The following is a 12964-nucleotide window of genomic DNA, read 5'->3' on the forward strand; positions in this document are numbered from 1 at the left end:
CAATTTTTCATTTATTTTGTCATCATTTTGACTTTTTGAGCGAGTACTGACTGTTTGCGCATTGTTGTTGTTTGTGTGTGTAGGAGGTATTTGGTGATGTCTCGTTCAGATCACATTATCCACCATATGGAGCTTTTTTATGGAGCCTTGATGTTGTAGACATGGCCCACATTGACAGATTGGGTCTCACTTATTTATGTTGGTTCCCAATAGTACTAGTGAACTATGATTTGTTGACTACCTTGGTTGAGAATTTCCACTCAAAGATGAACACCTTTCACTTGCCATAGGGATAGATGATGATTACTCTTAAGGACATCTATAGGATTCTATAGATCACCTTTCATGGGTTAAGAGTGGCCTATGAAATGATGCCTCAGGTAGGTATAGAGGCCGTGTGTGCCATTTTTTAGAGGTAGCTAGCGATTGTATGGGCCATCACCTAGGATGAGCTCATTCATACATATGAGTAGATACATAGGTTGGCTTCAGTTTTGGAAATATTTATATGCTACTTCCTAGTACTAGACAAAGGATAACATGGATTGGAATGTGAATGAGGTATTATGCTTCAGAGGATGCTTGATGCTCTAGAGAGATTTGGGTGGGGCTAGTGTATGCTTGCCCATATGTTATATGAGATGCATGAGATAGTATACCATAACCAGAAGAGTATGGCTTCTAGTGTATACATTCTTTAGATCTAGGCATGGGAGCACCTACCTATTACACGTCCCATTTTTTAGGATGCTTGCAAACCTAGAGTACCATATATATGTAGATATAGGGAGCATATTACCAAAGCAAGCCTAGGTAAGATGGATCATTAGAGGGCCCATCTTGATGACTATTTTCCATCATATGGCAGCCCTAGTGAGAGATGAAGGATTAGGATGATGCTCCTAAGGAGCTAGGGTGGATGTTTTTCTCATAGTTGTTGGTGGGTAGAACCACACAAATCATTGAGCAGTTTGCTATTACACAAGTGTGGAGGTAGTATGAGAGGCATCAAGATATCTCCTAGGAGTATTGTGCCTATGTGTGAGTTGCAAGGGACCTAATGTGTGGATGGCCAGCGAGACTAGATGCAAGGTGATTCATGATTGATGTGTGCAACCTAGTTGCAGAATAGTGGGACTACCTTTCAAAGGTAACAGATGTAGGGGTGATGGCAGCATATCAGGCATATCTTATTAGTCACCCCTTCCCATGGTTCACAGATCCTCTGGGGGAAGTAGCACAGGCTCCCTAGCAAGCACCGGTACAAGGATTGGTATAGTAGTTGATATAGCAATAGAAAGTACCCAAGCAATAGGAACCCTAGGGTCCACTACCAGAGATGTGAAAAAGGGTCAAATAGGTGCAGATCCCCACATGACAGATGGGATCAGACCCAGGTGTAGGAGGCAGTGGCAGAAAGTAGAGGTGGTGATAGAGGCCTGGAGGAGTAGGCACCCACAGAGTAGGCACCTGAGATGCTCAATGAGGAGATACAAGAGTAGCCTACTATAGGATCTTAGGATGCACTATGGTGACAAAGAGAGTTGAACCACTAGGCCTCTTGGAAAATTAGAGAGCTACAAATATAGGTAGTAGTCAAAGATGCATGATTATCCAACCAAGATCATGAGATTCAAAGGTTATAGGATCAAGTGCAGGCTACTGAGCAGAGGGAAGAGGTGTTGTAGGATGAGGTCCTATTGTAGATGGCCTGAGTGACCTACTATTTTGTAGCATACTTGATAGTGGTGCCCAATGAGGCTCAATAGGTGTCTCATTTCTCATAGTATTCTTGAGATTCTAAGGGTGCATGTCCTCCTACTAGACTAGATATGTCGCCTCCTCCTCCTACTAGAGGTGATGGTGTGGGCCACAACTAGCCACATGATATGCTTAGCATTGATTTTGATTCTAGCTATGTATGAATTGGTGTGCCAGCACCATTGTGTATCATTTTTGATCGATAGTGCTCAAGTACCGTTCATGTTTGTATTGACACACATTATCTTTTCCTTTGATGTACATGAGATGTTTATATGATGATTATGAGATGCAAACCTCATGTAATGGATGCATGAATGTATGTTTTCTTTGAATTGTTCATGTAGATGGGATAGATGTATGGATGTAATTCATATTGAAATAAACTAACCTCTCATGAGGTATTGCATGTTTTTTCTTAAAAGTGATAGGTATCCCATTGAGGACTACATGAATATGAACCAAAGAACCAAATTCTTGTGCAACCATGGAGATTCTTGATATTTTTGAAGAGATCCACAATCCCCCATCACAAAGGATGGAAATAGAGTTGTAATTGAATTGCGTGCTTATGAAAATGAAGTATGCAATGCAAGATTATGTTAAATGAAACCCTAGGTCTAGTTAGCAAGCCTCAATAATTTATCATCACTAAGAATAGAACAAAATTATATGTCCTACAATTCTTACTGATAGTACAATCATGGGAATATGAATAGGACATATGTTATAGGTTTTTTGGGATTAAATGTAAGCATTCAAGGCACAAGAAGCTAGAATGACCAGAACATTTGTCCCTTTTATTGTAGGAAGTTAACACAAGCATCAAAACATAAATGTTAGGATGAAAAAATGTTGCTTGTATGGTAAACACACCAAACACACAAGAGATCCATCTTATGATAAGTATTTAGTAAGTATTCTATCTGTAATGACCCTTGTGTTCATAACCTAAGATAGAAGTGTGCTAGGTATACTCGTAGTGACCTATGCATTCACTTAGCAGGATGAGTATCAATATTTATATTAGCATGAAGATTTCACTCCAATAGACAAGGAGAAGAACCAATGTTATTGATGTATTCATATAAAAGGAGTCGAGGTAAACTTAGCCATTCAATACGTGATGGAGGCTCTTATAGTGGATAGCCCTCTTATAGGAATATGTCAACTAATTGGAACTAAACTATAGATAGAAAGCAAAGAAATGATCATGCCCCCAGTCATTACTTCTCTAGTCAGAAATGACATCATTGAGTTTCTCAAGGAGACATGATAAAGTGAAAACAAAGCAAACAAAGAAAATTCTCAACATATCCAAACATGTATGTCATTTTGAGTTCAATGTTTGTCTTGGGATTGATGTCAAGTGTCAGTGTCTAAAGCATGGATGAAAAAGGTCCCTTCAGTAGAATGACTACTGACTAAGGTCAAAGAGGAATCTTCGAGTGAAGTACCTCAAGAGGATTGAGTGACAATAGATAGACATAGCTAGGATGACTAGTGACTAACACAAGAGAGATCTTCCATAAAGGAATCTTAGAACATGACCCGAGCAACAATAGGTAGACATAGTTAAAAAAATTGGTGACTATTATGAAAGAGATTCTATGAGGAGAATCTCAAAAAGTATTGAGACTAGTGATAGTAGGTAGATGTAGTGAGGACCACTAGTGACTGTCATGCAAGAGATTTTGTGAGAAGAATCTCAAACAAGAGTGACACTAGCGATACTAGGCAGATGTAGTGAGGACCACGAGTGACTATCATGGAAGAGATTCTATGAGGAGAATCTCAAACAAGGGTGACAGTAAAGGGGAATGCCCCCAAGCTATGACAAGACTCAATCCATGGATACATGAGAAAAAAGTGGGCAAAGTAGTAAAGAAACTATACAAAAAGCAAGAAGAGGCACTGCAAGATGGAGCATTAGGAATAAGAGGCACCTATTTACCAGATTTTTATCTTCTTGGAAAAACTTTCATTTTTTTGCTACCATGGTGCCTATTTCCAAGTTTTCACCAATGAAAACTTTTGTATTTTTTCTTTTTTTTTGTATTTTTGTTTTTTCTCTTTTTTCTCTTTTTTGGATTTTACGAAAAAAAATTTGGTGTTACCAAGGAGCCTATTGCTAGGTTTTCACAAGGGTAACAATTTTTTTTAGGACTTTTTTCTGATTTTTAGGATTTTTCTCAAGATGTATAGATATGTACAAAGAGTTACTAAGATTAGGTTAACTATAAAAACACTTTAGGTGTAGAGTGTTGACAAGTTCTTTCAGCACTTCTCCCTTAACTGTGGAGAGCTAGTAAGCACCCAATCCATATATTGTAGTAATGATGTAAGGACCAAGCCAGTTTGGTTCAAACTTCCCTTTTTGGACTTGTTGTTGTTGATTCTTAGGGTTCTCTCTTAGGATGAGATCACCCAACTAGAAGTCACATGGCCTAACTTTCCAATTTTAGCTTCTTGACATTTGTTGTTGATAAGCTCATAGATGGTCACATGCCACTTGTCAATGTAATGGGGACACAACCCACGTATAGAATGGACACAATAGGAAAAGGGAAATTGTATTAACTGTGAAAATATGTTAGTACATTCAGTACAAAGAAAATAGACTTCAAAACATGCCCTAAGGGCTTACAATAACATAAATCTAGAGATAATTTCTCCTTTCAGTACCTCCTCTCAAACTCCACTCTGAACTGCCTTTTACAATGCCAGAAATGTCCTTAAATAGACCTCGAAGGGTTAAGGACTAGGAATACATTCTAGAAAGTGCTAGTAGGGATCCACCGACCAAGTAGAAGTGTCATGCCCAAACTACGAGGGAAAAAAACATAATTTATTATTATTATTATTATTTTATTTTTGTAAGAGATAATAGGATTGAATGTAATATAGAAGTATTCAAATGGAATTAATTAACTACCTCATACTCAAGTATAATTACAAAATTTAAATACAAATCAAATTTAAATTTTCTTAACATATTTTAAATTTCAATTGCATAACTTAAAATATATCTATCTATATCACCATGCTATCTAATTAACCTAAATCAAATGAATATGATTTTGAAACATAAGAATGCCTAAGGAAGAGCAAACATCATTTTATCCATTTTTTGATACACACATGCATAACTAAAATTCCCTAAGACTCATATGCAAGAAATATTTCTCAATTATGCATAACCATGGTCAATTTTCGCACAAAGGCAAAAAGAGACCTTTTGAGTGACCTCAAAAGTCAATAAAAGGGGCTTAGGGGTTGGAAAAGACCCCTAACCCATACCCATACCCTTTGGGTATAATAATATCAATTTTTAAGCCTTAGGAAAGAGGTTTAGAGCCAAATAAAATCTAGGAATAAAATAGGACCTTCTAACTACTTTAACATGCAAATTAAACACTAATTTGGATTAAGGGATGACTAACCTCGATTAAGCACCTAATTAGCAAACTGACACCAACTAAACCAACTTGGGTCCAAAGGTTAAACAACTAACCCTAAACATCACACTGAAGCACATAAACATTTTATGAGTGTCAAGCGACACTGAAAGAACATAATTACGAACATTAACATTCACTAAACAAAGAAGATACATACATATATCTCACAAGACAATACATGAATTATGAACAAAAAGGTGTCCAAAATTAGCACAAGGAGATCAGTTCTGTTCCTCTGTCAATTTCCTCGACTAAAATATCTGCACACTCATTGCACACATCAGTAGTCCCAATAATCACATGCACATATATATGTATCAGAACTTCACATAAATTGAACCATACATCAATTAGGGTTTCTTTATCCTAGTTAATTCTTAATCATTTAAAATCTCTTAAATCAAAGTCTCAATCTTACATTTACTGATTTCATCAACATACATATACATGAAACATTAAATGACAATCATCAAATATATCTAAAAGTAACATCACACAACATGAAATAATAAAGTATGCTCTAAGCATCAGATAATGTCTCGACATCTCAAGTTGTGAATACCAAAATAATAGTAATGTATCACTATGCTATGATGGGTCGGGGCGAAGCCTCACAAGAAGGCTCCAAAAGCCACATTAGAAGTTGGTGCAAATCTAGAAGAATCCAAAAATGGTAATCAAACTTCTGGGAGGCATAACTTTTGAATTGTACCTCTAATTGACGAACCGTTTACATTTCTGAAAAGCTCTCGAAGCGCTCTATAGCCCTATGGACCAGCTTTGCATGTCCACCATTTTTTGGCCCTTTTCAAGGTCATTTAATGCCTCTAACCTGACTTTGAAGCATTCTTAAGAGGTCTCCAAAACCTAAAAAATTGCGATAACTTTCAAAACGTGGGGCCTTTTGACTTGATTCTATTTCTGGAATGCTCTAAATTACAATTACATTCATTTGACCAATTTACACCTCCTAGTTCACCAAAATGATGTCTCAATTACATACTCATAATTTTTTTTAGCATTTGCACATATCCCAAGGTGTTCAAATACTCTATCCTAGAACACTGATAGTGGAACTGTGAGAGTTGGAACCTTTATTTGACCCAAATGGGCATCCAAAAATGAAAACACATGAAATAGAAACTAAGTCTAAGTGCATTTTTTTGGGTGACACAGGATTGCCCTTATACCTCTGGATGCTCCTGCATCACAATGTTTATCTAGTAACACTAGCTCTTGAAGCTAAGCTATTCTATAATCTTCATTAGTAATAAGGCCCTTCATAGAGATTCTCAAGGTAGAAATATTGACCTTTATTGGAAGGACAACATCTGCTCCATAAACCAAAGCAAAGGGTGTCATACCTGTTGGAGTCCTGATGCTTGTCCTATACACCCACAAAGCTAGATTAATCTAGAGGTGCTAGTCTCTCCCAATTTTGCTAACTGTGTGATGAAGGATCTTGAGGATCACCTTATTGGATGCCTTAGCTTGGCCATTACCCCAGAGTAAATAGATAGAAGACCAATGTTGTGTGATTTTGAATCATTTGCATAGTTTCTTGAGGTCTTTATTTTTTAATTGTCCTCCATTGTCAATAATGATTGAGGATAGTACACCATACCTACAGATGATGTAGTTTGTGATAAAAAGAGCTACATTTTTTTCATTGGAAACTAGGAGAGGTACTACCTTTACCCACTTCATGAATTAGTCTGTAGCTGTGATAATGAACTTATGTCCATTAGAAGAGGTTGGGTGAATTTGACCCACCAAGTTGAAGGCCCATTGTTGAAATGGCCATGTTGTAGTAGAGGGAATTAGTTCCCTAGCTGAACTATAGATTAGATTCCCATGGAGCTAAAACTATTCATAGGACCTAGTGTACTTGATTGCTTCATGCTCCATTTTACGCCAAAAGTAACCAAATCTAATGAGTTTGCAAGCTAGTGTCAAGCCATTTGAGTGGGATCCACAAATGCCCTCGTGAACATCAATTAATGCACATTTGGACTCTTTAGATTCTAGACACCTAAGGAGCATTCCATCCAGACCTCTCCTATATTGGTCATTAGCAATAATGACATACTACAAAGCATTAAGGGTTGGACCTTCTGGAATGGTTTGATTATAGAGATAGGAATAGATGTGATGGTAGTAGGATGAATCTTTTCCTAGAATAGAATAGATCATCTTAAAATTAGCGGTGTCATAGGCTAGGTTGTGTAATGCTTCCACCAAGAACTCATGTCAGAGATCATTTTTAGGCATCTATAGCAAGGAGGCCAAAGTAGCCATAGCATCAACCACTTTATTATCTTCTTGAGGAATTTTTTGGAAGGTGATGTGTGCAAAATACTTCTTCAAGTCATCAACCATGCATTTGTAAGGAATTAATTTCTCATCATTTTTTTGATACACATCATTAACCTAGTTGATTACAAGCTGAGAGTTGCCAAAGATGTCTAACTGATCCACTCTCCATTCAGCTACAATATTCATGCCATTGATTAAAGCCTCATATTCAGCAATGTTATTTCTACAAGGGAACAAAATCTTGTATGCTTTAGGCAATGAATATCTCTATGGTGTTATGAAGAGTAATCCAACACTAGATCCCTATTATGTGAAGGAACCATCGAAGAACATGACCCATGTTTGGCATGTGAGTGTTAGAATTGACACATTAGGAAAATCAATGTTCATTGGTAGGAGACTCGACATAGGTGCATCTACTAGCTGATCTGTAATTACCTGTCCCTTGATAGCTTTGTGTTTAACATATTGAATGTCAAACTCACTGAGTATCATAAGCCACTTAGCCAATCTTCCTATGAGAGCTTCCCTACTAAGAAAGTACTTTAGTGGATTTATTTTAGCCATGAGCCACCTAGTGTGGGAAAGCATGTAATGTCTCAACTTCTGGGAAGCAAAGACAACTACCAAGCAAGCTTTCTCAATGATGTTGTAATTTCTCTCATAAGAGATCAGTGTGTGACTCGAGTAGTAAATAGCTCTCTCCTTGTTATCGTTGTCTTCTTGAGCTAATAGAATTACCAAAAAAAAATTAGTTGTTGAAATGTACAAAATCAAAGGCTTACCATAGATAAGAGGCATTAGGATTGGCAAATTGGTAAGATATTATTTGATCTATGTTAAGCTTTGCTCAAAATCCTAATTCTAGTTAAATTTAACACCCTTATGTAAAGTCTTTGTGAAGGGTTGTGATCTATCTACCAACTATGAGATGAACCTATGAATCAATTGGAGTCTTCCTTGTAGACCTCTCATCGTGTTGATGTTTCAAGGTGGAGGCATATCAATAATTGCTTGAACTTTCTTTGGATCAACTTCAATTCCTTTTGCAGACATGATGCATCCTAGCAACTTTCTTGATGTGACACCAAACACACATTTCTTAGGATTGAGTCAAAGACTAAATTTTTCCATGCTATCTAGGATGGGTCCCAAATCTTATAGATGAGTATTGAATTTTGCAGTTTTGCCCAAGGTATCATCCATGTAGTCCTACATGGTCTTATGCATCATGTCATGGACGATTGTGGTTATTGCTCTCTGATAGGTTGCACCGGCATTATTCAAGCCAAATGGCATTACATTCTACCAAAAGGTTCCCCATGCACATGTAAAAGTAGTCTTCTCTTCATCTTTTGGTGGAATTTTTATCTAATTGTAACCAGAAAACCCATCCATTAGTGAGTACATCTCATAGCCTGTCGTCATGTCCACTATCATATGAATGTTGGGAAGTGGAAAATCATCCTTAGGACATGCCAAGTTGAGATCAGAAAAGTTAGTACAAACTCTGATAGAATTATCATGCTTAGAAACTAGAAAAATGTTTGATATCCATTTGGCATAATCAATTGCATGGATGAATCCTACTTTTAGAAGTTTCTCTAGTTCTGCTTTGTTAAGCAATGCAACATGAGGATGCATTTTCCAAAGGTTTTTTTTTAACTAGTTTGATGCTTGGTGTGATGGACAAGTGATGCAAGATAAGATTAGGATCTAATCCTGGTATGTTAGAATATGTCCAAGAAAAATTTATCTTCTTCTCTCAGAAAAAGACAATGAACTCTTCCCTTTCTTCAAGAGACAGTGACTGGGCTAGATGTATCATATAAGGATGTGCTTTTGTACCCAAGTCAATTGGATATGTTGGCTATATCAAGATTGATGATCTCTCTTGAAAGTGACTTGGAAGTGCATCAAATATCTCATCCACGGGCACCTCAGAGAGGTTTTCACCCTTGGATATGTCTTTTGTTTTTACTTTTTTGGGTTCTGACACTGCCACAATGTGGTTTTCACCATCAAACCTTTTGCATTTTTTCTTTTCAATTATATGACTCAGATATTTGATGTCAGCTTTAGTCATGTTGACACTCTGCTTACTAGTGGAAGATATTATGTGTTTAATAGAATTTAGGTAGCAAGCAAGAGAATAATCATTCTAGAATGTGGGGACTTCACTAGATGCATTGGGGTTTCAGTCTATAAGCTTACAATGTGTGAGTGAAAGAGTAGTGATGGGTTTTATTATGTTCATGGTATAGTCATTAAGAACTTGGACCAACAATTCATGACATACAACAAATTTTTCCATAAGTGTGTTCAAATGCCTCTGAGTACTAACATCAACAATTGATGACTCTAAGACACTAGTTAGATCAGACCCATCTAATCTAACCCTAGGCATTTCACCCACTTCAATTTGGTTCTCACAGAAATGAACTTGGTCAATGTCTTTATTAGTAGTCTCTTTGTAAGGAGAATCAAACTCATATTCCTTAGAATCAGTGCTACATGGTGAGAGACTATAGAACTCCCCAATAGTGATAGGGACATACTCACCTTCATCATTTGGGTTCTTATACAGTTACTTAATATACAATGACTGACTAGATTCTCCCTTTTCTGAATGAGCTTTAGGTTGATCAGTATTGTCCTCAAAAGAATCACTAGTATCATCCACAATGCTAACATGTGGCACAAAGTCATCTAGCTCAGATAAAAATTTATCGAGATTGCGAGGAATAGGATAGGGATAGGGATCATCATCATCAAATTCTTCCTCTTGAGTATCTAACATGACTTGTGACTCATTTCTATATGAACTGTTGGGTTCTAATATGAATTTATTACGTCCCAAATGGAAAGGAACCTTCTTAAATCCTAAACCAGTTGTATTGTTGTTGCTTTGAGCTGTTACCTTGATAGGATCAATTAGGCTTTTGTTATTGGACCCAATAGGGCTAGTTCCCTTGCAGTTGAAACACTTCATGAGCCTAAGACCAGACCCATATTTCTCAAGAGTGATTTCTTGAGCTTGCTTTGTTAAGTCTACTGGAGTCTCTTCTCTATAAAGCCATGTAGAAATGGCTCTATTTTCACTTTCATCATCTAGGGGAACTATAGCCTTGACAAAGGTGCCATTATACTTGGTTTGAGGTGTCAGCACAAATGGATTCTTTGCCTCTGAGGGTCTCCCATAATGATGAGGAAATTCTAGAAGTGATGTTAATGACAACACTGGTTCAATAAGGTATTCTTCCATCTAGTTTCTTTTAGTTTGAATGACTACTCGATTTGTTTCAACTTATTGTCATGATAATCAATGGATTCCTGATTAATAGGGATGAAAGTTTTAGCAGCTTTGAGCATATTTCAAGTATACTTAGTAGTGGTATAAATAGTAACTTTAGAGCCATGAAATAGGAGTTTGATACATTAGTGATATGTGGATTGTACAACTCGCATCTCATGTATCCATGGCCATCCTAACAAAATGTTATAAGCCAAGGGAATGTCAAGCACTTGATAGGTGACATCCCTTTCTACAGGACTGACATGAATAGGTAAGACCACAAGACCTAGAGAATTTCATTCAACTTTTTCATACACTTTGATAGTGATCTTGAATTGAGGGTCAATAGAGTCCTTAGAATAGTTCAATTGTCTAAGAAAAATAGCAAAGACAATGTTTAGGCTAGTGCCATTATTGATGAGTACCCGATGAACATGTGTTTGATGTATCATAACATATATGTGTAAAGGTTGATTGTGTGGGTGACTTGGTGAGTTATTATCCTTCTTAGAGAAGGACATAAGATAAGGTGAGATCAAGTGACCCACCATAGATTGAAATCTTGATCTTGAGGAATGTTTGTCTTAGTGAGGGCTTTGTCCAGTGGTGAGATAAGCTTGTGTTGTAACAATGTTTTGTAAACCACATCCAATGGTTCACCTAGGGGTGTATACTCTTGCTTAGGGCATGTGGCCCATGAGTTTCTCAATTTTTTCTCAAATGTCTTATTGTTAGGAGGAGGCTTCTCAAAAATTTTGGCCACTTTGAGACCATCTATGAGATTAAATGCCACCTTAGTAGGTTTGGGAGTGACATTGTCAACAACTCCATCATGTACAATTTCTCAGTTCTTGTTGACATATTTGGTTTTGTCCTTTTTGGAGGTAGAACCTTGTTTTGTGTCCTTCTAAAGAATAAGTTCACCTTATTGACCTTAAATTCCTCTATGTGGATAGCCTGTGTGATCATGTCTTCGAAGGTATATAGACCTTGAAGTTGTACCCAAAATCAGGTAAGAGATTATCCATGAAAATGTTAAGCTGTTTTGTTTTGGGAATTTTTCATGAATATTTAGTGTAAAGTCATCTCCACCATTGGAGGAATGTGAGGAAAGGTTCCCCAACTCTCTACTTAAGGTTACATAGATCTAAAATATTGACAAGGTGTTGAATGTTATGAGAATACTACTAGACAAACAAGTTAGCAATTTCATGAAAAGTTTTGATGCTGGGAGGAAAGTGTGAGAACCACTCCAATGCCTGACTACCTAGACCTCTAGGGAATAAATGCATGAGATATGTTTGGTTATGCATAAATTCCATAGATAATGCCCCAAATTCACAAAAGTGATCTTGGGGATTAGTGGTTCAAAAATATTTGTCCTACTTAGGTAGTTCTACTATCTTGGGAAAGGAGGCATGTCTATGCTCTTGTCAAATGGAAATGCACAAAGAGCATCTAAGGTGTATGTTTTAGCAGGTTTATCTTTCTCTTGCATCATCTAAGCTAGTTGGTCTTAAATAATTTTAAGTTGTTTTTGGAGTTTGGAAGTCTCTATTTCTTCTTCAGGCATGATGATGGTTTCCAAATTGAAATGAGAAGGTAGTTTAGCTCCCTCTTGGGAAAGTTGGAGAAAGTACATTTATTTCTCTTTATTGAGTAGAATTCTAATGATCTTTTGAAATTTTTTATCTCTTTGACATTTTTTTATGTGTTCAGGAAGCATTTCCACCTCTTCTTGTTCCTCATTAGTGTCATGGTCTTTCTCTTTGTCATTCCTAGGTAATTCTTGATGTCTTCTATGACTACCATCTTTAGGTTTGCGATCAATCATTGTAGGAATGTGTTCAGTTTCAATACATTGTGATTCAAAAGATCCTTTGAAAGGGAAGTCTAACATTTTGTTTGGAGATACAGGAACTCTATTAGTCTTAGGATCTACTTGATATAGAGGGTTCCTAGTTTGTCGCAAGTTTATGAAAAATGTTTGCTGGACTCGAGGTGATCTGATGGGTAAGGGGGATCATGAAGATGCCTCACTAGATGAACTAGATGAAGACCAGGTAACAAAAGGAAGGCAACCTCTTCCATTATTATGACCCCTAGCATGACCTTGTCTAAAGTCTAAGAG

This window comes from Cupressus sempervirens, chromosome 4, assembly GCF_028749045.1.
Source record: "Cupressus sempervirens isolate cs-2001-9-10 chromosome 4, ASM2874904v1, whole genome shotgun sequence".
NCBI lineage: Eukaryota > Viridiplantae > Streptophyta > Pinopsida > Cupressales > Cupressaceae > Cupressus > Cupressus sempervirens.